Source organism: Schistocerca americana, unplaced genomic scaffold, assembly GCF_021461395.2.
Source record: "Schistocerca americana isolate TAMUIC-IGC-003095 unplaced genomic scaffold, iqSchAmer2.1 HiC_scaffold_431, whole genome shotgun sequence".
NCBI lineage: Eukaryota > Metazoa > Arthropoda > Insecta > Orthoptera > Acrididae > Schistocerca > Schistocerca americana.
The window spans coordinates 1-26,048 of record NW_025726161.1 but is presented as its reverse complement, the minus strand read 5'-3'; the positions used below and the strand labels follow the sequence as shown (position 1 = coordinate 26,048).

General features: G+C 53.9%; 22 non-coding genes across 22 annotated transcripts; all 22 read left to right on the top strand.

Annotated features, from left to right (window-relative positions):
* The first annotated feature begins 725 nt into the window (after positions 1-725).
* LOC124582946 lies at positions 726-844 on the top strand. The gene has a single exon (XR_006973993.1). It is a non-coding gene; the product is annotated as a 5S ribosomal RNA (ribosomal RNA).
* Positions 845-1,917: 1,073 nt separating this feature from the next.
* LOC124582945 lies at positions 1,918-2,036 on the top strand. Its single transcript, XR_006973992.1, has one exon. It is a non-coding gene; the product is annotated as a 5S ribosomal RNA (ribosomal RNA).
* Positions 2,037-3,109: 1,073 nt separating this feature from the next.
* LOC124582943 lies at positions 3,110-3,228 on the top strand. Its single transcript, XR_006973990.1, has one exon. It is a non-coding gene; the product is annotated as a 5S ribosomal RNA (ribosomal RNA).
* A 1,071-nt stretch (positions 3,229-4,299) lies between these two features.
* Positions 4,300-4,418, top strand: LOC124582959. The gene has a single exon (XR_006974005.1). It is a non-coding gene; the product is annotated as a 5S ribosomal RNA (ribosomal RNA).
* Positions 4,419-5,491: 1,073 nt separating this feature from the next.
* LOC124582942 lies at positions 5,492-5,610 on the top strand. The gene has a single exon (XR_006973989.1). It is a non-coding gene; the product is annotated as a 5S ribosomal RNA (ribosomal RNA).
* A 1,072-nt stretch (positions 5,611-6,682) lies between these two features.
* LOC124582940 lies at positions 6,683-6,801 on the top strand. Its single transcript, XR_006973988.1, has one exon. It is a non-coding gene; the product is annotated as a 5S ribosomal RNA (ribosomal RNA).
* A 1,069-nt stretch (positions 6,802-7,870) lies between these two features.
* On the top strand, positions 7,871-7,989 carry LOC124582939. The gene has a single exon (XR_006973987.1). It is a non-coding gene; the product is annotated as a 5S ribosomal RNA (ribosomal RNA).
* Positions 7,990-9,084: 1,095 nt separating this feature from the next.
* LOC124582938 lies at positions 9,085-9,203 on the top strand. Its single transcript, XR_006973986.1, has one exon. It is a non-coding gene; the product is annotated as a 5S ribosomal RNA (ribosomal RNA).
* Positions 9,204-10,273: 1,070 nt separating this feature from the next.
* On the top strand, positions 10,274-10,392 carry LOC124582937. The gene has a single exon (XR_006973985.1). It is a non-coding gene; the product is annotated as a 5S ribosomal RNA (ribosomal RNA).
* A 1,096-nt stretch (positions 10,393-11,488) lies between these two features.
* LOC124582936 lies at positions 11,489-11,607 on the top strand. Its single transcript, XR_006973984.1, has one exon. It is a non-coding gene; the product is annotated as a 5S ribosomal RNA (ribosomal RNA).
* Positions 11,608-12,689: 1,082 nt separating this feature from the next.
* LOC124582935 lies at positions 12,690-12,808 on the top strand. The gene has a single exon (XR_006973983.1). It is a non-coding gene; the product is annotated as a 5S ribosomal RNA (ribosomal RNA).
* A 1,070-nt stretch (positions 12,809-13,878) lies between these two features.
* On the top strand, positions 13,879-13,997 carry LOC124582934. The gene has a single exon (XR_006973982.1). It is a non-coding gene; the product is annotated as a 5S ribosomal RNA (ribosomal RNA).
* Positions 13,998-15,067: 1,070 nt separating this feature from the next.
* Positions 15,068-15,186, top strand: LOC124582933. The gene has a single exon (XR_006973981.1). It is a non-coding gene; the product is annotated as a 5S ribosomal RNA (ribosomal RNA).
* Positions 15,187-16,290: 1,104 nt separating this feature from the next.
* LOC124582978 lies at positions 16,291-16,409 on the top strand. Its single transcript, XR_006974011.1, has one exon. It is a non-coding gene; the product is annotated as a 5S ribosomal RNA (ribosomal RNA).
* Positions 16,410-17,507: 1,098 nt separating this feature from the next.
* On the top strand, positions 17,508-17,627 carry LOC124582962. Its single transcript, XR_006974008.1, has one exon. It is a non-coding gene; the product is annotated as a 5S ribosomal RNA (ribosomal RNA).
* A 1,072-nt stretch (positions 17,628-18,699) lies between these two features.
* On the top strand, positions 18,700-18,818 carry LOC124582968. Its single transcript, XR_006974010.1, has one exon. It is a non-coding gene; the product is annotated as a 5S ribosomal RNA (ribosomal RNA).
* A 1,071-nt stretch (positions 18,819-19,889) lies between these two features.
* On the top strand, positions 19,890-20,007 carry LOC124582964. Its single transcript, XR_006974009.1, has one exon. It is a non-coding gene; the product is annotated as a 5S ribosomal RNA (ribosomal RNA).
* A 1,074-nt stretch (positions 20,008-21,081) lies between these two features.
* On the top strand, positions 21,082-21,200 carry LOC124582956. Its single transcript, XR_006974002.1, has one exon. It is a non-coding gene; the product is annotated as a 5S ribosomal RNA (ribosomal RNA).
* Positions 21,201-22,290: 1,090 nt separating this feature from the next.
* On the top strand, positions 22,291-22,409 carry LOC124582944. The gene has a single exon (XR_006973991.1). It is a non-coding gene; the product is annotated as a 5S ribosomal RNA (ribosomal RNA).
* Positions 22,410-23,493: 1,084 nt separating this feature from the next.
* On the top strand, positions 23,494-23,613 carry LOC124582961. The gene has a single exon (XR_006974007.1). It is a non-coding gene; the product is annotated as a 5S ribosomal RNA (ribosomal RNA).
* Positions 23,614-24,682: 1,069 nt separating this feature from the next.
* Positions 24,683-24,800, top strand: LOC124582960. Its single transcript, XR_006974006.1, has one exon. It is a non-coding gene; the product is annotated as a 5S ribosomal RNA (ribosomal RNA).
* A 1,088-nt stretch (positions 24,801-25,888) lies between these two features.
* LOC124582932 lies at positions 25,889-26,007 on the top strand. The gene has a single exon (XR_006973980.1). It is a non-coding gene; the product is annotated as a 5S ribosomal RNA (ribosomal RNA).
* The last annotated feature ends 41 nt before the right edge of the window (positions 26,008-26,048 follow it).

The window sequence follows — 26,048 nt, the reverse complement described above, 5'->3', positions numbered from 1 at the left end:
GATATGTTCTGAAATACGTCAGGGCTTATTGTTTTGCAGCAGTGTACGACTGCAAACTTGTAAACAAAAGTGTATCTTTCGTCGCTAGAAGAGATGGATGCTTTGGCGACCCTCCTGTGTCTTGTGTCCCTGTTTTCGCACCTTTGCACAGGTCTACTGGCCGCAAACGGCGTCTCGGACACGCCCGTTAGGCCCACGGCCGTCTCGCAGATGTTTCTCTTGCTTGTGCTGTCATATGGGCCACGACCCGAGCGGCAGCGAGCGGCAGTCGGGACAAGTCGGGACGGAAGGGGAGAGGTGCGAATGCACTGCACAGATCACGCAAATACCTGGACGCGAGCCGCGCGGCGTGTGTCAGGTGAGTGAGGAAGATGCCGGGGGCGCCCTCCAGCAGGACACTGCTACACCCCGCACAGCCCCCCGCCGGATAACGGGAACAAGATGCGTCGCCCGCGAGTGTCGGACGCCGCACGCACCAAGCGAAACGAATGACAGGCGGCGCACCGAGCAGCCGCGTGTCTCACGCAAGTGGCGGCGCGGCGCGGCGCGCCCGCCAGTTCGGCAGACGCCTCTGAGACGCCGGACGCGCACAACGCGCCGCCTTCGAGGCTCCAGCTGTTGCGGAAGGACGTGCTCTGCGTCAAATGTGTCACCGAAAACTGCGATTGTGTGTGTTGGGAGAAGAGGCAGAGGCGTCTTCTGTCGTGCGGCTACAGTATAAGGGCGCCAACGGCCATACCATGTTGAATACACCGGTTCTCGTCCGATCACCGAAGTTAAGCAACATCGGGCCCGGTTAGTACTTGGATGGGTGACCGCCTGGGAACACCGGGTGCTGTTGGCTCCCCTTCATTTTCTCCTTTTTACGCCGCTATCCCTGCCAGCCCTCTTTTCATACTACCTTTCTTTTGTGACAAACGTGCTTCCTTAAGCATTTTAAACGCGCTAGGAATGCCCTGAAAATAACGAAACACTACGAATCGACAGATGTGATCTGAAGTAAGTCAGGGTCACCTACTGTTCCGTAGCAGTGCAACTCTCCACAAAAAAAAAAAAAAAAAAAAAAAAAAAAAAAAATTAAACGACTGTAATAAACATAAGATTCGATATTAATTGCCTCAGTTCGAAGAAGAATGTGCCAAGGAAGATTTCTTAAAAGTGCCTGAAGATAACAAAACAGTATGAACCGACAGATATGTTCTGAAATACGTCAGGGCTTATTGTTTTGCAGCAGTGTACGACTGCAAACTTGTAAACAAAAGTGTATCTTTCGTCGCTAGAAGAGATGGATGCTTTGGCGACCCTCCTGTGTCTTGTGTCCCTGTTTTCGCACCTTTGCACAGGTCTACTGGCCGCAAACGGCGTCTCGGACACGCCCGTTAGGCCCACGGCCGTCTCGCAGATGTTTCTCTTGCTTGTGCTGTCATATGGGCCACGACCCGAGCGGCAGCGAGCGGCAGTCGGGACAAGTCGGGACGGAAGGGGAGAGGTGCGAATGCACTGCACAGATCACGCAAATACCTGGACGCGAGCCGCGCGGCGTGTGTCAGGTGAGTGAGGAAGATGCCGGGGGCGCCCTCCAGCAGGACACTGCTACACCCCGCACAGCCCCCCGCCGGATAACGGGAACAAGATGCGTCGCCCGCGAGTGTCGGACGCCGCACGCACCAAGCGAAACGAATGACAGGCGGCGCACCGAGCAGCCGCGTGTCTCACGCAAGTGGCGGCGCGGCGCGGCGCGCCCGCCAGTTCGGCAGACGCCTCTGAGACGCCGGACGCGCACAACGCGCCGCCTTCGAGGCTCCAGCTGTTGCGGAAGGACGTGCTCTGCGTCAAATGTGTCACCGAAAACTGCGATTGTGTGTGTTGGGAGAAGAGGCAGAGGCGTCTTCTGTCGTGCGGCTACAGTATAAGGGCGCCAACGGCCATACCATGTTGAATACACCGGTTCTCGTCCGATCACCGAAGTTAAGCAACATCGGGCCCGGTTAGTACTTGGATGGGTGACCGCCTGGGAACACCGGGTGCTGTTGGCTCCCCTTCATTTTCTCCTTTTTACGCCGCTATCCCTGCCAGCCCTCTTTTCATACTACCTTTCTTTTGTGACAAACGTGCTTCCTTAAGCATTTTAAACGCGCTAGGAATGCCCTGAAAATAACGAAACACTACGAATCGACAGATGTGATCTGAAGTAAGTCAGGGTCACCTACTGTTCCGTAGCAGTGCAACTCTCCACAAAAAAAAAAAAAAAAAAAAAAAAAAAAAAAAATTAAACGACTGTAATAAACATAAGATTCGATATTAATTGCCTCAGTTCGAAGAAGAATGTGCCAAGGAAGATTTCTTAAAAGTGCCTGAAGATAACAAAACAGTATGAACCGACAGATATGTTCTGAAATACGTCAGGGCTTATTGTTTTGCAGCAGTGTACGACTGCAAACTTGTAAACAAAAGTGTATCTTTCGTCGCTAGAAGAGATGGATGCTTTGGCGACCCTCCTGTGTCTTGTGTCCCTGTTTTCGCACCTTTGCACAGGTCTACTGGCCGCAAACGGCGTCTCGGACACGCCCGTTAGGCCCACGGCCGTCTCGCAGATGTTTCTCTTGCTTGTGCTGTCATATGGGCCACGACCCGAGCGGCAGCGAGCGGCAGTCGGGACAAGTCGGGACGGAAGGGGAGAGGTGCGAATGCACTGCACAGATCACGCAAATACCTGGACGCGAGCCGCGCGGCGTGTGTCAGGTGAGTGAGGAAGATGCCGGGGGCGCCCTCCAGCAGGACACTGCTACACCCCGCACAGCCCCCCGCCGGATAACGGGAACAAGATGCGTCGCCCGCGAGTGTCGGACGCCGCACGCACCAAGCGAAACGAATGACAGGCGGCGCACCGAGCAGCCGCGTGTCTCACGCAAGTGGCGGCGCGGCGCGGCGCGCCCGCCAGTTCGGCAGACGCCTCTGAGACGCCGGACGCGCACAACGCGCCGCCTTCGAGGCTCCAGCTGTTGCGGAAGGACGTGCTCTGCGTCAAATGTGTCACCGAAAACTGCGATTGTGTGTGTTGGGAGAAGAGGCAGAGGCGTCTTCTGTCGTGCGGCTACAGTATAAGGGCGCCAACGGCCATACCATGTTGAATACACCGGTTCTCGTCCGATCACCGAAGTTAAGCAACATCGGGCCCGGTTAGTACTTGGATGGGTGACCGCCTGGGAACACCGGGTGCTGTTGGCTCCCCTTCATTTTCTCCTTTTTACGCCGCTATCCCTGCCAGCCCTCTTTTCATACTACCTTTCTTTTGTGACAAACGTGCTTCCTTAAGCATTTTAAACGCGCTAGGAATGCCCTGAAAATAACGAAACACTACGAATCGACAGATGTGATCTGAAGTAAGTCAGGGTCACCTACTGTTCCGTAGCAGTGCAACTCTCCACAAAAAAAAAAAAAAAAAAAAAAAAAAAAAAATTAAACGACTGTAATAAACATAAGATTCGATATTAATTGCCTCAGTTCGAAGAAGAATGTGCCAAGGAAGATTTCTTAAAAGTGCCTGAAGATAACAAAACAGTATGAACCGACAGATATGTTCTGAAATACGTCAGGGCTTATTGTTTTGCAGCAGTGTACGACTGCAAACTTGTAAACAAAAGTGTATCTTTCGTCGCTAGAAGAGATGGATGCTTTGGCGACCCTCCTGTGTCTTGTGTCCCTGTTTTCGCACCTTTGCACAGGTCTACTGGCCGCAAACGGCGTCTCGGACACGCCCGTTAGGCCCACGGCCGTCTCGCAGATGTTTCTCTTGCTTGTGCTGTCATATGGGCCACGACCCGAGCGGCAGCGAGCGGCAGTCGGGACAAGTCGGGACGGAAGGGGAGAGGTGCGAATGCACTGCACAGATCACGCAAATACCTGGACGCGAGCCGCGCGGCGTGTGTCAGGTGAGTGAGGAAGATGCCGGGGGCGCCCTCCAGCAGGACACTGCTACACCCCGCACAGCCCCCCGCCGGATAACGGGAACAAGATGCGTCGCCCGCGAGTGTCGGACGCCGCACGCACCAAGCGAAACGAATGACAGGCGGCGCACCGAGCAGCCGCGTGTCTCACGCAAGTGGCGGCGCGGCGCGGCGCGCCCGCCAGTTCGGCAGACGCCTCTGAGACGCCGGACGCGCACAACGCGCCGCCTTCGAGGCTCCAGCTGTTGCGGAAGGACGTGCTCTGCGTCAAATGTGTCACCGAAAACTGCGATTGTGTGTGTTGGGAGAAGAGGCAGAGGCGTCTTCTGTCGTGCGGCTACAGTATAAGGGCGCCAACGGCCATACCATGTTGAATACACCGGTTCTCGTCCGATCACCGAAGTTAAGCAACATCGGGTCCGGTTAGTACTTGGATGGGTGACCGCCTGGGAACACCGGGTGCTGTTGGCTCCCCTTCATTTTCTCCTTTTTACGCCGCTATCCCTGCCAGCCCTCTTTTCATACTACCTTTCTTTTGTGACAAACGTGCTTCCTTAAGCATTTTAAACGCGCTAGGAATGCCCTGAAAATAACGAAACACTACGAATCGACAGATGTGATCTGAAGTAAGTCAGGGTCACCTACTGTTCCGTAGCAGTGCAACTCTCCACAAAAAAAAAAAAAAAAAAAAAAAAAAAAAAAAATTAAACGACTGTAATAAACATAAGATTCGATATTAATTGCCTCAGTTCGAAGAAGAATGTGCCAAGGAAGATTTCTTAAAAGTGCCTGAAGATAACAAAACAGTATGAACCGACAGATATGTTCTGAAATACGTCAGGGCTTATTGTTTTGCAGCAGTGTACGACTGCAAACTTGTAAACAAAAGTGTATCTTTCGTCGCTAGAAGAGATGGATGCTTTGGCGACCCTCCTGTGTCTTGTGTCCCTGTTTTCGCACCTTTGCACAGGTCTACTGGCCGCAAACGGCGTCTCGGACACGCCCGTTAGGCCCACGGCCGTCTCGCAGATGTTTCTCTTGCTTGTGCTGTCATATGGGCCACGACCCGAGCGGCAGCGAGCGGCAGTCGGGACAAGTCGGGACGGAAGGGGAGAGGTGCGAATGCACTGCACAGATCACGCAAATACCTGGACGCGAGCCGCGCGGCGTGTGTCAGGTGAGTGAGGAAGATGCCGGGGGCGCCCTCCAGCAGGACACTGCTACACCCCGCACAGCCCCCCGCCGGATAACGGGAACAAGATGCGTCGCCCGCGAGTGTCGGACGCCGCACGCACCAAGCGAAACGAATGACAGGCGGCGCACCGAGCAGCCGCGTGTCTCACGCAAGTGGCGGCGCGGCGCGGCGCGCCCGCCAGTTCGGCAGACGCCTCTGAGACGCCGGACGCGCACAACGCGCCGCCTTCGAGGCTCCAGCTGTTGCGGAAGGACGTGCTCTGCGTCAAATGTGTCACCGAAAACTGCGATTGTGTGTGTTGGGAGAAGAGGCAGAGGCGTCTTCTGTCGTGCGGCTACAGTATAAGGGCGCCAACGGCCATACCATGTTGAATACACCGGTTCTCGTCCGATCACCGAAGTTAAGCAACATCGGGCCCGGTTAGTACTTGGATGGGTGACCGCCTGGGAACACCGGGTGCTGTTGGCTCCCCTTCATTTTCTCCTTTTTACGCCGCTATCCCTGCCAGCCCTCTTTTCATACTACCTTTCTTTTGTGACAAACGTGCTTCCTTAAGCATTTTAAACGCGCTAGGAATGCCCTGAAAATAACGAAACACTACGAATCGACAGATGTGATCTGAAGTAAGTCAGGGTCACCTACTGTTCCGTAGCAGTGCAACTCTCCACAAAAAAAAAAAAAAAAAAAAAAAAAAAAAAAATTAAACGACTGTAATAAACATAAGATTCGATATTAATTGCCTCAGTTCGAAGAAGAATGTGCCAAGGAAGATTTCTTAAAAGTGCCTGAAGATAACAAAACAGTATGAACCGACAGATATGTTCTGAAATACGTCAGGGCTTATTGTTTTGCAGCAGTGTACGACTGCAAACTTGTAAACAAAAGTGTATCTTTCGTCGCTAGAAGAGATGGATGCTTTGGCGACCCTCCTGTGTCTTGTGTCCCTGTTTTCGCACCTTTGCACAGGTCTACTGGCCGCAAACGGCGTCTCGGACACGCCCGTTAGGCCCACGGCCGTCTCGCAGATGTTTCTCTTGCTTGTGCTGTCATATGGGCCACGACCCGAGCGGCAGCGAGCGGCAGTCGGGACAAGTCGGGACGGAAGGGGAGAGGTGCGAATGCACTGCACAGATCACGCAAATACCTGGACGCGAGCCGCGCGGCGTGTGTCAGGTGAGTGAGGAAGATGCCGGGGGCGCCCTCCAGCAGGACACTGCTACACCCCGCACAGCCCCCCGCCGGATAACGGGAACAAGATGCGTCGCCCGCGAGTGTCGGACGCCGCACGCACCAAGCGAAACGAATGACAGGCGGCGCACCGAGCAGCCGCGTGTCTCACGCAAGTGGCGGCGCGGCGCGGCGCGCCCGCCAGTTCGGCAGACGCCTCTGAGACGCCGGACGCGCACAACGCGCCGCCTTCGAGGCTCCAGCTGTTGCGGAAGGACGTGCTCTGCGTCAAATGTGTCACCGAAAACTGCGATTGTGTGTGTTGGGAGAAGAGGCAGAGGCGTCTTCTGTCGTGCGGCTACAGTATAAGGGCGCCAACGGCCATACCATGTTGAATACACCGGTTCTCGTCCGATCACCGAAGTTAAGCAACATCGGGCCCGGTTAGTACTTGGATGGGTGACCGCCTGGGAACACCGGGTGCTGTTGGCTCCCCTTCATTTTCTCCTTTTTACGCCGCTATCCCTGCCAGCCCTCTTTTCATACTACCTTTCTTTTGTGACAAACGTGCTTCCTTAAGCATTTTAAACGCGCTAGGAATGCCCTGAAAATAACGAAACACTACGAATCGACAGATGTGATCTGAAGTAAGTCAGGGTCACCTACTGTTCCGTAGCAGTGCAACTCTCCACAAAAAAAAAAAAAAAAAAAAAAAAAAAAATTAAACGACTGTAATAAACATAAGATTCGATATTAATTGCCTCAGTTCGAAGAAGAATGTGCCAAGGAAGATTTCTTAAAAGTGCCTGAAGATAACAAAACAGTATGAACCGACAGATATGTTCTGAAATACGTCAGGGCTTATTGTTTTGCAGCAGTGTACGACTGCAAACTTGTAAACAAAAGTGTATCTTTCGTCGCTAGAAGAGATGGATGCTTTGGCGACCCTCCTGTGTCTTGTGTCCCTGTTTTCGCACCTTTGCACAGGTCTACTGGCCGCAAACGGCGTCTCGGACACGCCCGTTAGGCCCACGGCCGTCTCGCAGATGTTTCTCTTGCTTGTGCTGTCATATGGGCCACGACCCGAGCGGCAGCGAGCGGCAGTCGGGACAAGTCGGGACGGAAGGGGAGAGGTGCGAATGCACTGCACAGATCACGCAAATACCTGGACGCGAGCCGCGCGGCGTGTGTCAGGTGAGTGAGGAAGATGCCGGGGGCGCCCTCCAGCAGGACACTGCTACACCCCGCACAGCCCCCCGCCGGATAACGGGAACAAGATGCGTCGCCCGCGAGTGTCGGACGCCGCACGCACCAAGCGAAACGAATGACAGGCGGCGCACCGAGCAGCCGCGTGTCTCACGCAAGTGGCGGCGCGGCGCGGCGCGCCCGCCAGTTCGGCAGACGCCTCTGAGACGCCGGACGCGCACAACGCGCCGCCTTCGAGGCTCCAGCTGTTGCGGAAGGACGTGCTCTGCGTCAAATGTGTCACCGAAAACTGCGATTGTGTGTGTTGGGAGAAGAGGCAGAGGCGTCTTCTGTCGTGCGGCTACAGTATAAGGGCGCCAACGGCCATACCATGTTGAATACACCGGTTCTCGTCCGATCACCGAAGTTAAGCAACATCGGGCCCGGTTAGTACTTGGATGGGTGACCGCCTGGGAACACCGGGTGCTGTTGGCTCCCCTTCATTTTCTCCTTTTTACGCCGCTATCCCTGCCAGCCCTCTTTTCATACTACCTTTCTTTTGTGACAAACGTGCTTCCTTAAGCATTTTAAACGCGCTAGGAATGCCCTGAAAATAACGAAACACTACGAATCGACAGATGTGATCTGAAGTAAGTCAGGGTCACCTACTGTTCCGTAGCAGTGCAACTCTCCACAAAAAAAAAAAAAAAAAAAAAAAAAAAAAAAAAAAAAAAAAAAAATTAAACGACTGTAATAAACATAAGATTCGATATTAATTGCCTCAGTTCGAAGAAGAATGTGCCAAGGAAGATTTCTTAAAAGTGCCTGAAGATAACAAAACAGTATGAACCGACAGATATGTTCTGAAATACGTCAGGGCTTATTGTTTTGCAGCAGTGTACGACTGCAAACTTGTAAACAAAAGTGTATCTTTCGTCGCTAGAAGAGATGGATGCTTTGGCGACCCTCCTGTGTCTTGTGTCCCTGTTTTCGCACCTTTGCACAGGTCTACTGGCCGCAAACGGCGTCTCGGACACGCCCGTTAGGCCCACGGCCGTCTCGCAGATGTTTCTCTTGCTTGTGCTGTCATATGGGCCACGACCCGAGCGGCAGCGAGCGGCAGTCGAGCAAAGTCGGGACAAGTCGGGACGGAAGGGGAGAGGTGCGAATGCACTGCACAGATCACGCAAATACCTGGACGCGAGCCGCGCGGCGTGTGTCAGGTGAGTGAGGAAGATGCCGGGGGCGCCCTCCAGCAGGACACTGCTACACCCCGCACAGCCCCCCGCCGGATAACGGGAACAAGATGCGTCGCCCGCGAGTGTCGGACGCCGCACGCACCAAGCGAAACGAATGACAGGCGGCGCACCGAGCAGCCGCGTGTCTCACGCAAGTGGCGGCGCGGCGCGGCGCGCCCGCCAGTTCGGCAGACGCCTCTGAGACGCCGGACGCGCACAACGCGCCGCCTTCGAGGCTCCAGCTGTTGCGGAAGGACGTGCTCTGCGTCAAATGTGTCACCGAAAACTGCGATTGTGTGTGTTGGGAGAAGAGGCAGAGGCGTCTTCTGTCGTGCGGCTACAGTATAAGGGCGCCAACGGCCATACCATGTTGAATACACCGGTTCTCGTCCGATCACCGAAGTTAAGCAACATCGGGCCCGGTTAGTACTTGGATGGGTGACCGCCTGGGAACACCGGGTGCTGTTGGCTCCCCTTCATTTTCTCCTTTTTACGCCGCTATCCCTGCCAGCCCTCTTTTCATACTACCTTTCTTTTGTGACAAACGTGCTTCCTTAAGCATTTTAAACGCGCTAGGAATGCCCTGAAAATAACGAAACACTACGAATCGACAGATGTGATCTGAAGTAAGTCAGGGTCACCTACTGTTCCGTAGCAGTGCAACTCTCCACAAAAAAAAAAAAAAAAAAAAAAAAAAAAAATTAAACGACTGTAATAAACATAAGATTCGATATTAATTGCCTCAGTTCGAAGAAGAATGTGCCAAGGAAGATTTCTTAAAAGTGCCTGAAGATAACAAAACAGTATGAACCGACAGATATGTTCTGAAATACGTCAGGGCTTATTGTTTTGCAGCAGTGTACGACTGCAAACTTGTAAACAAAAGTGTATCTTTCGTCGCTAGAAGAGATGGATGCTTTGGCGACCCTCCTGTGTCTTGTGTCCCTGTTTTCGCACCTTTGCACAGGTCTACTGGCCGCAAACGGCGTCTCGGACACGCCCGTTAGGCCCACGGCCGTCTCGCAGATGTTTCTCTTGCTTGTGCTGTCATATGGGCCACGACCCGAGCGGCAGCGAGCGGCAGTCGGGACAAGTCGGGACGGAAGGGGAGAGGTGCGAATGCACTGCACAGATCACGCAAATACCTGGACGCGAGCCGCGCGGCGTGTGTCAGGTGAGTGAGGAAGATGCCGGGGGCGCCCTCCAGCAGGACACTGCTACACCCCGCACAGCCCCCCGCCGGATAACGGGAACAAGATGCGTCGCCCGCGAGTGTCGGACGCCGCACGCACCAAGCGAAACGAATGACAGGCGGCGCACCGAGCAGCCGCGTGTCTCACGCAAGTGGCGGCGCGGCGCGGCGCGCCCGCCAGTTCGGCAGACGCCTCTGAGACGCCGGACGCGCACAACGCGCCGCCTTCGAGGCTCCAGCTGTTGCGGAAGGACGTGCTCTGCGTCAAATGTGTCACCGAAAACTGCGATTGTGTGTGTTGGGAGAAGAGGCAGAGGCGTCTTCTGTCGTGCGGCTACAGTATAAGGGCGCCAACGGCCATACCATGTTGAATACACCGGTTCTCGTCCGATCACCGAAGTTAAGCAACATCGGGCCCGGTTAGTACTTGGATGGGTGACCGCCTGGGAACACCGGGTGCTGTTGGCTCCCCTTCATTTTCTCCTTTTTACGCCGCTATCCCTGCCAGCCCTCTTTTCATACTACCTTTCTTTTGTGACAAACGTGCTTCCTTAAGCATTTTAAACGCGCTAGGAATGCCCTGAAAATAACGAAACACTACGAATCGACAGATGTGATCTGAAGTAAGTCAGGGTCACCTACTGTTCCGTAGCAGTGCAACTCTCCACAAAAAAAAAAAAAAAAAAAAAAAAAAAAAAAAAAAAAAAAAAAAAAAAAAAAAAAATTAAACGACTGTAATAAACATAAGATTCGATATTAATTGCCTCAGTTCGAAGAAGAATGTGCCAAGGAAGATTTCTTAAAAGTGCCTGAAGATAACAAAACAGTATGAACCGACAGATATGTTCTGAAATACGTCAGGGCTTATTGTTTTGCAGCAGTGTACGACTGCAAACTTGTAAACAAAAGTGTATCTTTCGTCGCTAGAAGAGATGGATGCTTTGGCGACCCTCCTGTGTCTTGTGTCCCTGTTTTCGCACCTTTGCACAGGTCTACTGGCCGCAAACGGCGTCTCGGACACGCCCGTTAGGCCCACGGCCGTCTCGCAGATGTTTCTCTTGCTTGTGCTGTCATATGGGCCACGACCCGAGCGGCAGCGAGCGGCAGTCGGGACAAGTCGGGACGGAAGGGGAGAGGTGCGAATGCACTGCACAGATCACGCAAATACCTGGACGCGAGCCGCGCGGCGTGTGTCAGGTGAGTGAGGAAGATGCCGGGGGCGCCCTCCAGCAGGACACTGCTACACCCCGCACAGCCCCCCGCCGGATAACGGGAACAAGATGCGTCGCCCGCGAGTGTCGGACGCCGCACGCACCAAGCGAAACGAATGACAGGCGGCGCACCGAGCAGCCGCGTGTCTCACGCAAGTGGCGGCGCGGCGCGGCGCGCCCGCCAGTTCGGCAGACGCCTCTGAGACGCCGGACGCGCACAACGCGCCGCCTTCGAGGCTCCAGCTGTTGCGGAAGGACGTGCTCTGCGTCAAATGTGTCACCGAAAACTGCGATTGTGTGTGTTGGGAGAAGAGGCAGAGGCGTCTTCTGTCGTGCGGCTACAGTATAAGGGCGCCAACGGCCATACCATGTTGAATACACCGGTTCTCGTCCGATCACCGAAGTTAAGCAACATCGGGCCCGGTTAGTACTTGGATGGGTGACCGCCTGGGAACACCGGGTGCTGTTGGCTCCCCTTCATTTTCTCCTTTTTACGCCGCTATCCCTGCCAGCCCTCTTTTCATACTACCTTTCTTTTGTGACAAACGTGCTTCCTTAAGCATTTTAAACGCGCTAGGAATGCCCTGAAAATAACGAAACACTACGAATCGACAGATGTGATCTGAAGTAAGTCAGGGTCACCTACTGTTCCGTAGCAGTGCAACTCTCCACAAAAAAAAAAAAAAAAAAAAAAAAAAAAAAAATTAAACGACTGTAATAAACATAAGATTCGATATTAATTGCCTCAGTTCGAAGAAGAATGTGCCAAGGAAGATTTCTTAAAAGTGCCTGAAGATAACAAAACAGTATGAACCGACAGATATGTTCTGAAATACGTCAGGGCTTATTGTTTTGCAGCAGTGTACGACTGCAAACTTGTAAACAAAAGTGTATCTTTCGTCGCTAGAAGAGATGGATGCTTTGGCGACCCTCCTGTGTCTTGTGTCCCTGTTTTCGCACCTTTGCACAGGTCTACTGGCCGCAAACGGCGTCTCGGACACGCCCGTTAGGCCCACGGCCGTCTCGCAGATGTTTCTCTTGCTTGTGCTGTCATATGGGCCACGACCCGAGCGGCAGCGAGCGGCAGTCGAGCAAAGTCGGGACAAGTCGGGACGGAAGGGGAGAGGTGCGAATGCACTGCACAGATCACGCAAATACCTGGACGCGAGCCGCGCGGCGTGTGTCAGGTGAGTGAGGAAGATGCCGGGGGCGCCCTCCAGCAGGACACTGCTACACCCCGCACAGCCCCCCGCCGGATAACGGGAACAAGATGCGTCGCCCGCGAGTGTCGGACGCCGCACGCACCAAGCGAAACGAATGACAGGCGGCGCACCGAGCAGCCGCGTGTCTCACGCAAGTGGCGGCGCGGCGCGGCGCGCCCGCCAGTTCGGCAGACGCCTCTGAGACGCCGGACGCGCACAACGCGCCGCCTTCGAGGCTCCAGCTGTTGCGGAAGGACGTGCTCTGCGTCAAATGTGTCACCGAAAACTGCGATTGTGTGTGTTGGGAGAAGAGGCAGAGGCGTCTTCTGTCGTGCGGCTACAGTATAAGGGCGCCAACGGCCATACCATGTTGAATACACCGGTTCTCGTCCGATCACCGAAGTTAAGCAACATCGGGCCCGGTTAGTACTTGGATGGGTGACCGCCTGGGAACACCGGGTGCTGTTGGCTCCCCTTCATTTTCTCCTTTTTACGCCGCTATCCCTGCCAGCCCTCTTTTCATACTACCTTTCTTTTGTGACAAACGTGCTTCCTTAAGCATTTTAAACGCGCTAGGAATGCCCTGAAAATAACGAAACACTACGAATCGACAGATGTGATCTGAAGTAAGTCAGGGTCACCTACTGTTCCGTAGCAGTGCAACTCTCCACAAAAAAAAAAAAAAAAAAAAAAAAAAAAAATTAAACGACTGTAATAAACATAAGATTCGATATTAATTGCCTCAGTTCGAAGAAGAATGTGCCAAGGAAGATTTCTTAAAAGTGCCTGAAGATAACAAAACAGTATGAACCGACAGATATGTTCTGAAATACGTCAGGGCTTATTGTTTTGCAGCAGTGTACGACTGCAAACTTGTAAACAAAAGTGTATCTTTCGTCGCTAGAAGAGATGGATGCTTTGGCGACCCTCCTGTGTCTTGTGTCCCTGTTTTCGCACCTTTGCACAGGTCTACTGGCCGCAAACGGCGTCTCGGACACGCCCGTTAGGCCCACGGCCGTCTCGCAGATGTTTCTCTTGCTTGTGCTGTCATATGGGCCACGACCCGAGCGGCAGCGAGCGGCAGTCGGGACAAGTCGGGACGGAAGGGGAGAGGTGCGAATGCACTGCACAGATCACGCAAATACCTGGACGCGAGCCGCGCGGCGTGTGTCAGGTGAGTGAGGAAGATGCCGGGGGCGCCCTCCAGCAGGACACTGCTACACCCCGCACAGCCCCCCGCCGGATAACGGGAACAAGATGCGTCGCCCGCGAGTGTCGGACGCCGCACGCACCAAGCGAAACGAATGACAGGCGGCGCACCGAGCAGCCGCGTGTCTCACGCAAGTGGCGGCGCGGCGCGGCGCGCCCGCCAGTTCGGCAGACGCCTCTGAGACGCCGGACGCGCACAACGCGCCGCCTTCGAGGCTCCAGCTGTTGCGGAAGGACGTGCTCTGCGTCAAATGTGTCACCGAAAACTGCGATTGTGTGTGTTGGGAGAAGAGGCAGAGGCGTCTTCTGTCGTGCGGCTACAGTATAAGGGCGCCAACGGCCATACCATGTTGAATACACCGGTTCTCGTCCGATCACCGAAGTTAAGCAACATCGGGCCCGGTTAGTACTTGGATGGGTGACCGCCTGGGAACACCGGGTGCTGTTGGCTCCCCTTCATTTTCTCCTTTTTACGCCGCTATCCCTGCCAGCCCTCTTTTCATACTACCTTTCTTTTGTGACAAACGTGCTTCCTTAAGCATTTTAAACGCGCTAGGAATGCCCTGAAAATAACGAAACACTACGAATCGACAGATGTGATCTGAAGTAAGTCAGGGTCACCTACTGTTCCGTAGCAGTGCAACTCTCCACAAAAAAAAAAAAAAAAAAAAAAAAAAAAAATTAAACGACTGTAATAAACATAAGATTCGATATTAATTGCCTCAGTTCGAAGAAGAATGTGCCAAGGAAGATTTCTTAAAAGTGCCTGAAGATAACAAAACAGTATGAACCGACAGATATGTTCTGAAATACGTCAGGGCTTATTGTTTTGCAGCAGTGTACGACTGCAAACTTGTAAACAAAAGTGTATCTTTCGTCGCTAGAAGAGATGGATGCTTTGGCGACCCTCCTGTGTCTTGTGTCCCTGTTTTCGCACCTTTGCACAGGTCTACTGGCCGCAAACGGCGTCTCGGACACGCCCGTTAGGCCCACGGCCGTCTCGCAGATGTTTCTCTTGCTTGTGCTGTCATATGGGCCACGACCCGAGCGGCAGCGAGCGGCAGTCGGGACAAGTCGGGACGGAAGGGGAGAGGTGCGAATGCACTGCACAGATCACGCAAATACCTGGACGCGAGCCGCGCGGCGTGTGTCAGGTGAGTGAGGAAGATGCCGGGGGCGCCCTCCAGCAGGACACTGCTACACCCCGCACAGCCCCCCGCCGGATAACGGGAACAAGATGCGTCGCCCGCGAGTGTCGGACGCCGCACGCACCAAGCGAAACGAATGACAGGCGGCGCACCGAGCAGCCGCGTGTCTCACGCAAGTGGCGGCGCGGCGCGGCGCGCCCGCCAGTTCGGCAGACGCCTCTGAGACGCCGGACGCGCACAACGCGCCGCCTTCGAGGCTCCAGCTGTTGCGGAAGGACGTGCTCTGCGTCAAATGTGTCACCGAAAACTGCGATTGTGTGTGTTGGGAGAAGAGGCAGAGGCGTCTTCTGTCGTGCGGCTACAGTATAAGGGCGCCAACGGCCATACCATGTTGAATACACCGGTTCTCGTCCGATCACCGAAGTTAAGCAACATCGGGCCCGGTTAGTACTTGGATGGGTGACCGCCTGGGAACACCGGGTGCTGTTGGCTCCCCTTCATTTTCTCCTTTTTACGCCGCTATCCCTGCCAGCCCTCTTTTCATACTACCTTTCTTTTGTGACAAACGTGCTTCCTTAAGCATTTTAAACGCGCTAGGAATGCCCTGAAAATAACGAAACACTACGAATCGACAGATGTGATCTGAAGTAAGTCAGGGTCACCTACTGTTCCGTAGCAGTGCAACTCTCCACAAAAAAAAAAAAAAAAAAAAAAAAAAAAAAAAAAAAAAAAAAAAAAAAAAAAATTAAACGACTGTAATAAACATAAGATTCGATATTAATTGCCTCAGTTCGAAGAAGAATGTGCCAAGGAAGATTTCTTAAAAGTGCCTGAAGATAACAAAACAGTATGAACCGACAGATATGTTCTGAAATACGTCAGGGCTTATTGTTTTGCAGCAGTGTACGACTGCAAACTTGTAAACAAAAGTGTATCTTTCGTCGCTAGAAGAGATGGATGCTTTGGCGACCCTCCTGTGTCTTGTGTCCCTGTTTTCGCACCTTTGCACAGGTCTACTGGCCGCAAACGGCGTCTCGGACACGCCCGTTAGGCCCACGGCCGTCTCGCAGATGTTTCTCTTGCTTGTGCTGTCATATGGGCCACGACCCGAGCGGCCAGCGAGCGGCAGTCGAGCAAAGTCGGGACAAGTCGGGACGGAAGGGGAGAGGTGCGAATGCACTGCACAGATCACGCAAATACCTGGACGCGAGCCGCGCGGCGTGTGTCAGGTGAGTGAGGAAGATGCCGGGGGCGCCCTCCAGCAGGACACTGCTACACCCCGCACAGCCCCCCGCCGGATAACGGGAACAAGATGCGTCGCCGCGAGTGTCGGACGCCGCACGCACCAAGCGAAACGAATGACAGGCGGCGCACCGAGCAGCCGCGTGTCTCACGCAAGTGGCGGCGCGGCGCGGCGCGCCCGCCAGTTCGGCAGGACGCCTCTGAGACGCCGGACGCGCACAACGCGCCGCCTTCGAGGCTCCAGCTGTTGCGGAAGGACGTGCTCTGCGTCAAATGTGTCACCGAAAACTGCGATTGTGTGTGTTGGGAGAAGAGGCAGAGGCGTCTTCTGTCGTGCGGCTACAGTATAAGGGCGCCAACGGCCATACCATGTTGAATACACCGGTTCTCGTCCGATCACCGAAGTTAAGCAACATCGGGCCCGGTTAGTACTTGGATGGGTGACCGCCTGGGAACACCGGGTGCTGTTGGCTCCCCTTCATTTTCTCCTTTTTACGCCGCTATCCCTGCCAGCCCTCTTTTCATACTACCTTTCTTTTGTGACAAACGTGCTTCCTTAAGCATTTTAAACGCGCTAGGAATGCCCTGAAAATAACGAAACACTACGAATCGACAGATGTGATCTGAAGTAAGTCAGGGTCACCTACTGTTCCGTAGCAGTGCAACTCTCCACAAAAAAAAAAAAAAAAAAAAAAAAAAAAAAAAAAAAAAAAAAAAAAAATTAAACGACTGTAATAAACATAAGATTCGATATTAATTGCCTCAGTTCGAAGAAGAATGTGCCAAGGAAGATTTCTTAAAAGTGCCTGAAGATAACAAAACAGTATGAACCGACAGATATGTTCTGAAATACGTCAGGGCTTATTGTTTTGCAGCAGTGTACGACTGCAAACTTGTAAACAAAAGTGTATCTTTCGTCGCTAGAAGAGATGGATGCTTTGGCGACCCTCCTGTGTCTTGTGTCCCTGTTTTCGCACCTTTGCACAGGTCTACTGGCCGCAAACGGCGTCTCGGACACGCCCGTTAGGCCCACGGCCGTCTCGCAGATGTTTCTCTTGCTTGTGCTGTCATATGGGCCACGACCCGAGCGGCAGCGAGCGGCAGTCGAGCAAAGTCGGGACAAGTCGGGACGGAAGGGGAGAGGTGCGAATGCACTGCACAGATCACGCAAATACCTGGACGCGAGCCGCGCGGCGTGTGTCAGGTGAGTGAGGAAGATGCCGGGGGCGCCCTCCAGCAGGACACTGCTACACCCCGCACAGCCCCCCGCCGGATAACGGGAACAAGATGCGTCGCCCGCGAGTGTCGGACGCCGCACGCACCAAGCGAAACGAATGACAGGCGGCGCACCGAGCAGCCGCGTGTCTCACGCAAGTGGCGGCGCGGCGCGGCGCGCCCGCCAGTTCGGCAGACGCCTCTGAGACGCCGGACGCGCACAACGCGCCGCCTTCGAGGCTCCAGCTGTTGCGGAAGGACGTGCTCTGCGTCAAATGTGTCACCGAAAACTGCGATTGTGTGTGTTGGGAGAAGAGGCAGAGGCGTCTTCTGTCGTGCGGCTACAGTATAAGGGCGCCAACGGCCATACCATGTTGAATACACCGGTTCTCGTCCGATCACCGAAGTTAAGCAACATCGGGCCCGGTTAGTACTTGGATGGGTGACCGCCTTGGGAACACCGGGTGCTGTTGGCTCCCCTTCATTTTCTCCTTTTTACGCCGCTATCCCTGCCAGCCCTCTTTTCATACTACCTTTCTTTTGTGACAAACGTGCTTCCTTAAGCATTTTAAACGCGCTAGGAATGCCCTGAAAATAACGAAACACTACGAATCGACAGATGTGATCTGAAGTAAGTCAGGGTCACCTACTGTTCCGTAGCAGTGCAACTCTCCACAAAAAAAAAAAAAAAAAAAAAAAAAAAAAATTAAACGACTGTAATAAACATAAGATTCGATATTAATTGCCTCAGTTCGAAGAAGAATGTGCCAAGGAAGATTTCTTAAAAGTGCCTGAAGATAACAAAACAGTATGAACCGACAGATATGTTCTGAAATACGTCAGGGCTTATTGTTTTGCAGCAGTGTACGACTGCAAACTTGTAAACAAAAGTGTATCTTTCGTCGCTAGAAGAGATGGATGCTTTGGCGACCCTCCTGTGTCTTGTGTCCCTGTTTTCGCACCTTTGCACAGGTCTACTGGCCGCAAACGGCGTCTCGGACACGCCCGTTAGGCCCACGGCCGTCTCGCAGATGTTTTCTCTTGCTTGTGCTGTCATATGGGCCACGACCCGAGCGGCAGCGAGCGGCAGTCGGGACAAGTCGGGACGGAAGGGGGAGAGGTGCGAATGCACTGCACAGATCACGCAAATACCTGGACGCGAGCCGCGCGGCGTGTGTCAGGTGAGTGAGGAAGATGCCGGGGGCGCCCTCCAGCAGGACACTGCTACACCCCGCACAGCCCCCCGCCGGATAACGGGAACAAGATGCGTCGCCCGCGAGTGTCGGACGCCGCACGCACCAAGCGAAACGAATGACAGGCGGCGCACCGAGCAGCCGCGTGTCTCACGCAAGTGGCGGCGCGGCGCGGCGCGCCCGCCAGTTCGGCAGACGCCTCTGAGACGCCGGACGCGCACAACGCGCCGCCTTCGAGGCTCCAGCTGTTGCGGAAGGACGTGCTCTGCGTCAAATGTGTCACCGAAAACTGCGATTGTGTGTGTTGGGAGAAGAGGCAGAGGCGTCTTCTGTCGTGCGGCTACAGTATAAGGGCGCCAACGGCCATACCATGTTGAATACACCGGTTCTCGTCCGATCACCGAAGTTAAGCAACATCGGGCCCGGTTAGTACTTGGATGGGTGACCGCCTGGGAACACCGGGTGCTGTTGGCTCCCCTTCATTTTCTCCTTTTTACGCCGCTATCCCTGCCAGCCCTCTTTTCATACTACCTTTCTTTTGTGACAAACGTGCTTCCTTAAGCATTTTAAACGCGCTAGGAATGCCCTGAAAATAACGAAACACTACGAATCGACAGATGTGATCTGAAGTAAGTCAGGGTCACCTACTGTTCCGTAGCAGTGCAACTCTCCACAAAAAAAAAAAAAAAAAAAAAAAAAAAAAATTAAACGACTGTAATAAACATAAGATTCGATATTAATTGCCTCAGTTCGAAGAAGAATGTGCCAAGGAAGATTTCTTAAAAGTGCCTGAAGATAACAAAACAGTATGAACCGACAGATATGTTCTGAAATACGTCAGGGCTTATTGTTTTGCAGCAGTGTACGACTGCAAACTTGTAAACAAAAGTGTATCTTTCGTCGCTAGAAGAGATGGATGCTTTGGCGACCCTCCTGTGTCTTGTGTCCCTGTTTTCGCACCTTTGCACAGGTCTACTGGCCGCAAACGGCGTCTCGGACACGCCCGTTAGGCCCACGGCCGTCTCGCAGATGTTTCTCTTGCTTGTGCTGTCATATGGGCCACGACCCGAGCGGCAGCGAGCGGCAGTCGGGACAAGTCGGGGACGGAAGGGGAGAGGTGCGAATGCACTGCACAGATCACGCAAATACCTGGACGCGAGCCGCGCGGCGTGTGTCAGGTGAGTGAGGAAGATGCCGGGGGCGCCCTCCAGCAGGACACTGCTACACCCCGCACAGCCCCCCGCCGGATAACGGGAACAAGATGCGTCGCCCGCGAGTGTCGGACGCCGCACGCACCAAGCGAAACGAATGACAGGCGGCGCACCGAGCAGCCGCGTGTCTCACGCAAGTGGCGGCGCGGCGCGGCGCGCCCGCCAGTTCGGCAGACGCCTCTGAGACGCCGGACGCGCACAACGCGCCGCCTTCGAGGCTCCAGCTGTTGCGGAAGGACGTGCTCTGCGTCAAATGTGTCACCGAAAACTGCGATTGTGTGTGTTGGGAGAAGAGGCAGAGGCGTCTTCTGTCGTGCGGCTACAGTATAAGGGCGCCAACGGCCATACATGTTGAATACACCGGTTCTCGTCCGATCACCGAAGTTAAGCAACATCGGGCCCGGTTAGTACTTGGATGGGTGACCGCCTGGGAACACCGGGTGCTGTTGGCTCCCCTTCATTTTCTCCTTTTTACGCCGCTATCCCTGCCAGCCCTCTTTTCATACTACCTTTCTTTTGTGACAAACGTGCTTCCTTAAGCATTTTAAACGCGCTAGGAATGCCCTGAAAATAACGAAACACTACGAATCGACAGATGTGATCTGAAGTAAGTCAGGGTCACCTACTGTTCCGTAGCAGTGCAACTCTCCACAAAAAAAAAAAAAAAAAAAAAAAAAAAAAAAATTAAACGACTGTAATAAACATAAGATTCGATATTAATTGCCTCAGTTCGAAGAAGAATGTGCCAAGGAAGATTTCTTAAAAGTGCCTGAAGATAACAAAACAGTATGAACCGACAGATATGTTCTGAAATACGTCAGGGCTTATTGTTTTTGCAGCAGTGTACGACTGCAAACTTGTAAACAAAAGTGTATCTTTCGTCGCTAGAAGAGATGGATGCTTTGGCGACCCTCCTGTGTCTTGTGTCCCTGTTTTCGCACCTTTGCACAGGTCTACTGGCCGCAAACGGCGTCTCGGACACGCCCGTTAGGCCCACGGCCGTCTCGCAGATGTTTCTCTTGCTTGTGCTGTCATATGGGCCACGACCCGAGCGGCAGCGAGCGGCAGTCGGGACAAGTCGGGACGGAAGGGGAGAGGTGCGAATGCACTGCACAGATCACGCAAATACCTGGACGCGAGCCGCGCGGCGTGTGTCAGGTGAGTGAGGAAGATGCCGGGGGCGCCCTCCAGCAGGACACTGCTACACCCCGCACAGCCCCCCGCCGGATAACGGGAACAAGATGCGTCGCCCGCGAGTGTCGGACGCCGCACGCACCAAGCGAAACGAATGACAGGCGGCGCACCGAGCAGCCGCGTGTCTCACGCAAGTGGCGGCGCGGCGCGGCGCGCCCGCCAGTTCGGCAGACGCCTCTGAGACGCCGGACGCGCACAACGCGCCGCCTTCGAGGGCTCCAGCTGTTGCGGAAGGACGTGCTCTGCGTCAAATGTGTCACCGAAAACTGCGATTGTGTGTGTTGGGAGAAGAGGCAGAGGCGTCTTCTGTCGTGCGGCTACAGTATAAGGGCGCCAACGGCCATACCATGTTGAATACACCGGTTCTCGTCCGATCACCGAAGTTAAGCAACATCGGGCCCGGTTAGTACTTGGATGGGTGACCGCCTGGGAACACCGGGTGCTGTTGGCTCCCCTTCATTTTCTCCTTTTTACGCCGCTATCCCTGCCAGCCCTCTTTTCATACTACCTTTCTTTTGTGACAAACGTGCTTCCTTAAGCATTTTAAACGCGCTAGGAATGCCCTGAAAATAACGAAACACTACGAATCGACAGATGTGATCTGAAGTAAGTCAGGGTCACCTACTGTTCCGTAGCAGTGCAACTCTCCACAAAAAAAAAAAAAAAAAAAAAAAAAAAAAAAAAAAAAAAAAAAAAAAATTAAACGACTGTAATAAACATAAGATTCGATATTAATTGCCTCAGTTCGAAGAAGAATGTGCCAAGGAAGATTTTCTTAAAAGTGCCTGAAGATAACAAAACAGTATGAACCGACAGATATGTTCTGAAATACGTCAGGGCTTATTGTTTTGCAGCAGTGTACGACTGCAAACTTGTAAACAAAAGTGTATCTTTCGTCGCTAGAAGAGATGGATGCTTTGGCGACCCTCCTGTGTCTTGTGTCCCTGTTTTCGCACCTTTGCACAGGTCTACTGGCCGCAAACGGCGTCTCGGACACGCCCGTTAGGCCCACGGCCGTCTCGCAGATGTTTCTCTTGCTTGTGCTGTCATATGGGCCACGACCCGAGCGGCAGCGAGCGGCAGTCGGGACAAGTCGGGACGGAAGGGGAGAGGTGCGAATGCACTGCACAGATCACGCAAATACCTGGACGCGAGCCGCGCGGCGTGTGTCAGGTGAGTGAGGAAGATGCCGGGGGCGCCCTCCAGCAGGACACTGCTACACCCCGCACAGCCCCCCGCCGGATAACGGGAACAAGATGCGTCGCCCGCGAGTGTCGGACGCCGCACGCACCAAGCGAAACGAATGACAGGCGGCGCACCGAGCAGCCGCGTGTCTCACGCAAGTGGCGGCGCGGCGCGGCGCGCCCGCCAGTTCGGCAGACGCCTCTGAGACGCCGGACGCGCACAACGCGCCGCCTTCGAGGCTCCAGCTGTTGCGGGAAGGACGTGCTCTGCGTCAAATGTGTCACCGAAAACTGCGATTGTGTGTGTTGGGAGAAGAGGCAGAGGCGTCTTCTGTCGTGCGGCTACAGTATAAGGGCGCCAACGGCCATACCATGTTGAATACACCGGTTCTCGTCCGATCACCGAAGTTAAGCAACATCGGGCCCGGTTAGTACTTGGATGGGTGACCGCCTGGGAACACCGGGTGCTGTTGGCTCCCCTTCATTTTCTCCTTTTTACGCCGCTATCCCTGCCAGCCCTCTTTTCATACTACCTTTCTTTTGTGACAAACGTGCTTCCTTAAGCATTTTAAACGCGCTAGGAATGCCCTGAAAATAACGAAACACTACGAATCGACAGATGTGATCTGAAGTAAGTCAGGGTCACTACTGTTCCGTAGCAGTGCAACTCTCCACAAAAAAAAAAAAAAAAAAAAAAAAAAAAAAAAAAAAAAAAAAAAATTAAACGACTGTAATAAACATAAGATTCGATATTAATTGCCTCAGTTCGAAGAAGAATGTGCCAAGGAAGATTTCTTAAAAGTGCCTGAAGATAACAAAACAGTATGAACCGACAGATATGTTCTGAAATACGTCAGGGCTTATTGTTTTGCAGCAGTGTACGACTGCAAACTTGTAAACAAAAGTGTATCTTTCGTCGCTAGAAGAGATGGATGCTTTGGCGACCCTCCTGTGTCTTGTGTCCCTGTTTTCGCACCTTTGCACAGGTCTACTGGCCGCAAACGGCGTCTCGGACACGCCCGTTAGGCCCACGGCCGTCTCGCAGATGTTTCTCTTGCTTGTGCTGTCATATGGGCCACGACCCGAGCGGCAGCGAGCGGCAGTCGGGACAAGTCGGGACGGAAGGGGAGAGGTGCGAATGCACTGCACAGATCACGCAAATACCTGGACGCGAGCCGCGCGGCGTGTGTCAGGTGAGTGAGGAAGATGCCGGGGGCGCCCTCCAGCAGGACACTGCTACACCCCGCACAGCCCCCCGCCGGATAACGGGAACAAGATGCGTCGCCCGCGAGTGTCGGACGCCGCACGCACCAAGCGAAACGAATGACAGGCGGCGCACCGAGCAGCCGCGTGTCTCACGCAAGTGGCGGCGCGGCGCGGCGCGCCCGCCAGTTCGGCAGACGCCTCTGAGACGCCGGACGCGCACAACGCGCCGCCTTCGAGGCTCCAGCTGTTGCGGAAGGACGTGCTCTGCGTCAAATGTGTCACCGAAAACTGCGATTGTGTGTGTTGGGAGAAGAGGCAGAGGCGTCTTCTGTCGTGCGGCTACAGTATAAGGGCGCCAACGGCCATACCATGTTGAATACACCGGTTCTCGTCCGATCACCGAAGTTAAGCAACATCGGGCCCGGTTAGTACTTGGATGGGTGACCTGCCTGGGAACACCGGGTGCTGTTGGCTCCCCTTCATTTTCTCCTTTTTACGCCGCTATCCCTGCCAGCCCTCTTTTCATACTACCTTTCTTTTGTGACAAACGTGCTTCCTTAAGCATTTTAAACGCGCTAGGAATGCCTGAAAATAACGAAACACTACGAATCGACAGATGTGATCTGAAGTAAGTCAGGGTCACCTACTGTTCCGTAGCAGTGCAACTCTCCACAAAAAAAAAAAAAAAAAAAAAAAAAAAAAATTAAACGACTGTAATAAACATAAGATTCGATATTAATTGCCTCAGTTCGAAGAAGAATGTGCCAAGGAAGATTTCTTAAAAGTGCCTGAAGATAACAAAACAGTATGAACCGACAGATATGTTCTGAAATACGTCAGGGCTTATTGTTTTGCAGCAGTGTACGACTGCAAACTTGTAAACAAAAGTGTATCTTTCGTCGCTAGAAGAGATGGATGCTTTGGCGACCCTCCTGTGTCTTGTGTCCCTGTTTTCGCACCTTTGCACAGGTCTACTGGCCGCAAACGGCGTCTCGGACACGCCCGTTAGGCCCACGGCCGTCTCGCAGATGTTTCTCTTGCTTGTGCTGTCATATGGGCCACGACCCGAGCGGCAGCGAGCGGCAGTCGGGACAAGTCGGGACGGAAGGGGAGAGGTGCGAATGCACTGCACAGATCACGCAAATACCTGGACGCGAGCCGCGCGGCGTGTGTCAGGTGAGTGAGGAAGATGCCGGGGGCGCCCTCCAGCAGGACACTGCTACACCCCGCACAGCCCCCCGCCGGATAACGGGAACAAGATGCGTCGCCCGCGAGTGTCGGACGCCGCACGCACCAAGCGAAACGAATGACAGGCGGCGCACCGAGCAGCCGCGTGTCTCACGCAAGTGGCGGCGCGGCGCGGCGCGCCCGCCAGTTCGGCAGACGCCTCTGAGACGCCGGACGCGCACAACGCGCCGCCTTCGAGGCTCCAGCTGTTGCGGAAGGACGTGCTCTGCGTCAAATGTGTCACCGAAAACTGCGATTGTGTGTGTTGGGAGAAGAGGCAGAGGCGTCTTCTGTCGTGCGGCTACAGTATAAGGGCGCCAACGGCCATACCATGTTGAATACACCGGTTCTCGTCCGATCACCGAAGTTAAGCAACATCGGGCCCGGTAGTACTTGGATGGGTGACCGCCTGGGAACACCGGGTGCTGTTGGCTCCCCTTCATTTTCTCCTTTTTACGCCGCTATCCCTGCCAGCCCTCTTTTCATACTACCTTTCTTTTGTGACAAACGTGCTTCCTTAAGCATTTTAAACGCGCTAGGAATGCCCTGAAAATAACGAAACACTACGAATCGACAGATGTGATCTGAAGTAAGTCAGGGTCACCTACTGTTCCGTAGCAGTGCAACTCTCCACAAAAAAAAAAAAAAAAAAAAAAAAAAAAAAAAAAAAAAAAAAAAAATTAAACGACTGTAATAAACATAAGATTCGATATTAATTGCCTCAGTTCGAAGAAGAATGTGCCAAGGAAGATTTCTTAAAAGTGCCTGAAGATAACAAAACAGTATGAACCGACAGATTATGTTCTGAAATACGTCAGGGCTTATTGTTTTGCAGCAGTGTACGACTGCAAACTTGTAAACAAAAGTGTATCTTTCGTCGCTAGAAGAGATGGATGCTTTGGCGACCCTCCTGTGTCTTGTGTCCCTGTTTTCGCACCTTTGCACAGGTCTACTGGCCGCAAACGGCGTCTCGGACACGCCCGTTAGGCCCACGGCCGTCTCGCAGATGTTTCTCTTGCTTGTGCTGTCATATGGGCCACGACCCGAGCGGCAGCGAGCGGCAGTCGGGACAAGTCGGGACGGAAGGGGAGAGGTGCGAATGCACTGCACAGATCACGCAAATACCTGGACGCGAGCCGCGCGGCGTGTGTCAGGTGAGTGAGGAAGATGCCGGGGGCGCCCTCCAGCAGGACACTGCTACACCCCGCACAGCCCCCCGCCGGATAACGGGAACAAGATGCGTCGCCCGCGAGTGTCGGACGCCGCACGCACCAAGCGAAACGAATGACAGGCGGCGCACCGAGCAGCCGCGTGTCTCACGCAAGTGGCGGCGCGGCGCGGCGCGCCCGCCAGTTCGGCAGGACGCCTCTGAGACGCCGGACGCGCACAACGCGCCGCCTTCGAGGCTCCAGCTGTTGCGGAAGGACGTGCTCTGCGTCAAATGTGTCACCGAAAACTGCGATTGTGTGTGTTGGGAGAAGAGGCAGAGGCGTCTTCTGTCGTGCGGCTACAGTATAAGGGCGCCAACGGCCATACCATGTTGAATACACCGGTTCTCGTCCGATCACCGAAGTTAAGCAACATCGGGCCCGGTTAGTACTTGGATGGGTGACCGCCTGGGAACACCGGGTGCTGTTGGCTCCCCTTCATTTTCTCCTTTTTACGCCGCTATCCCTGCCAGC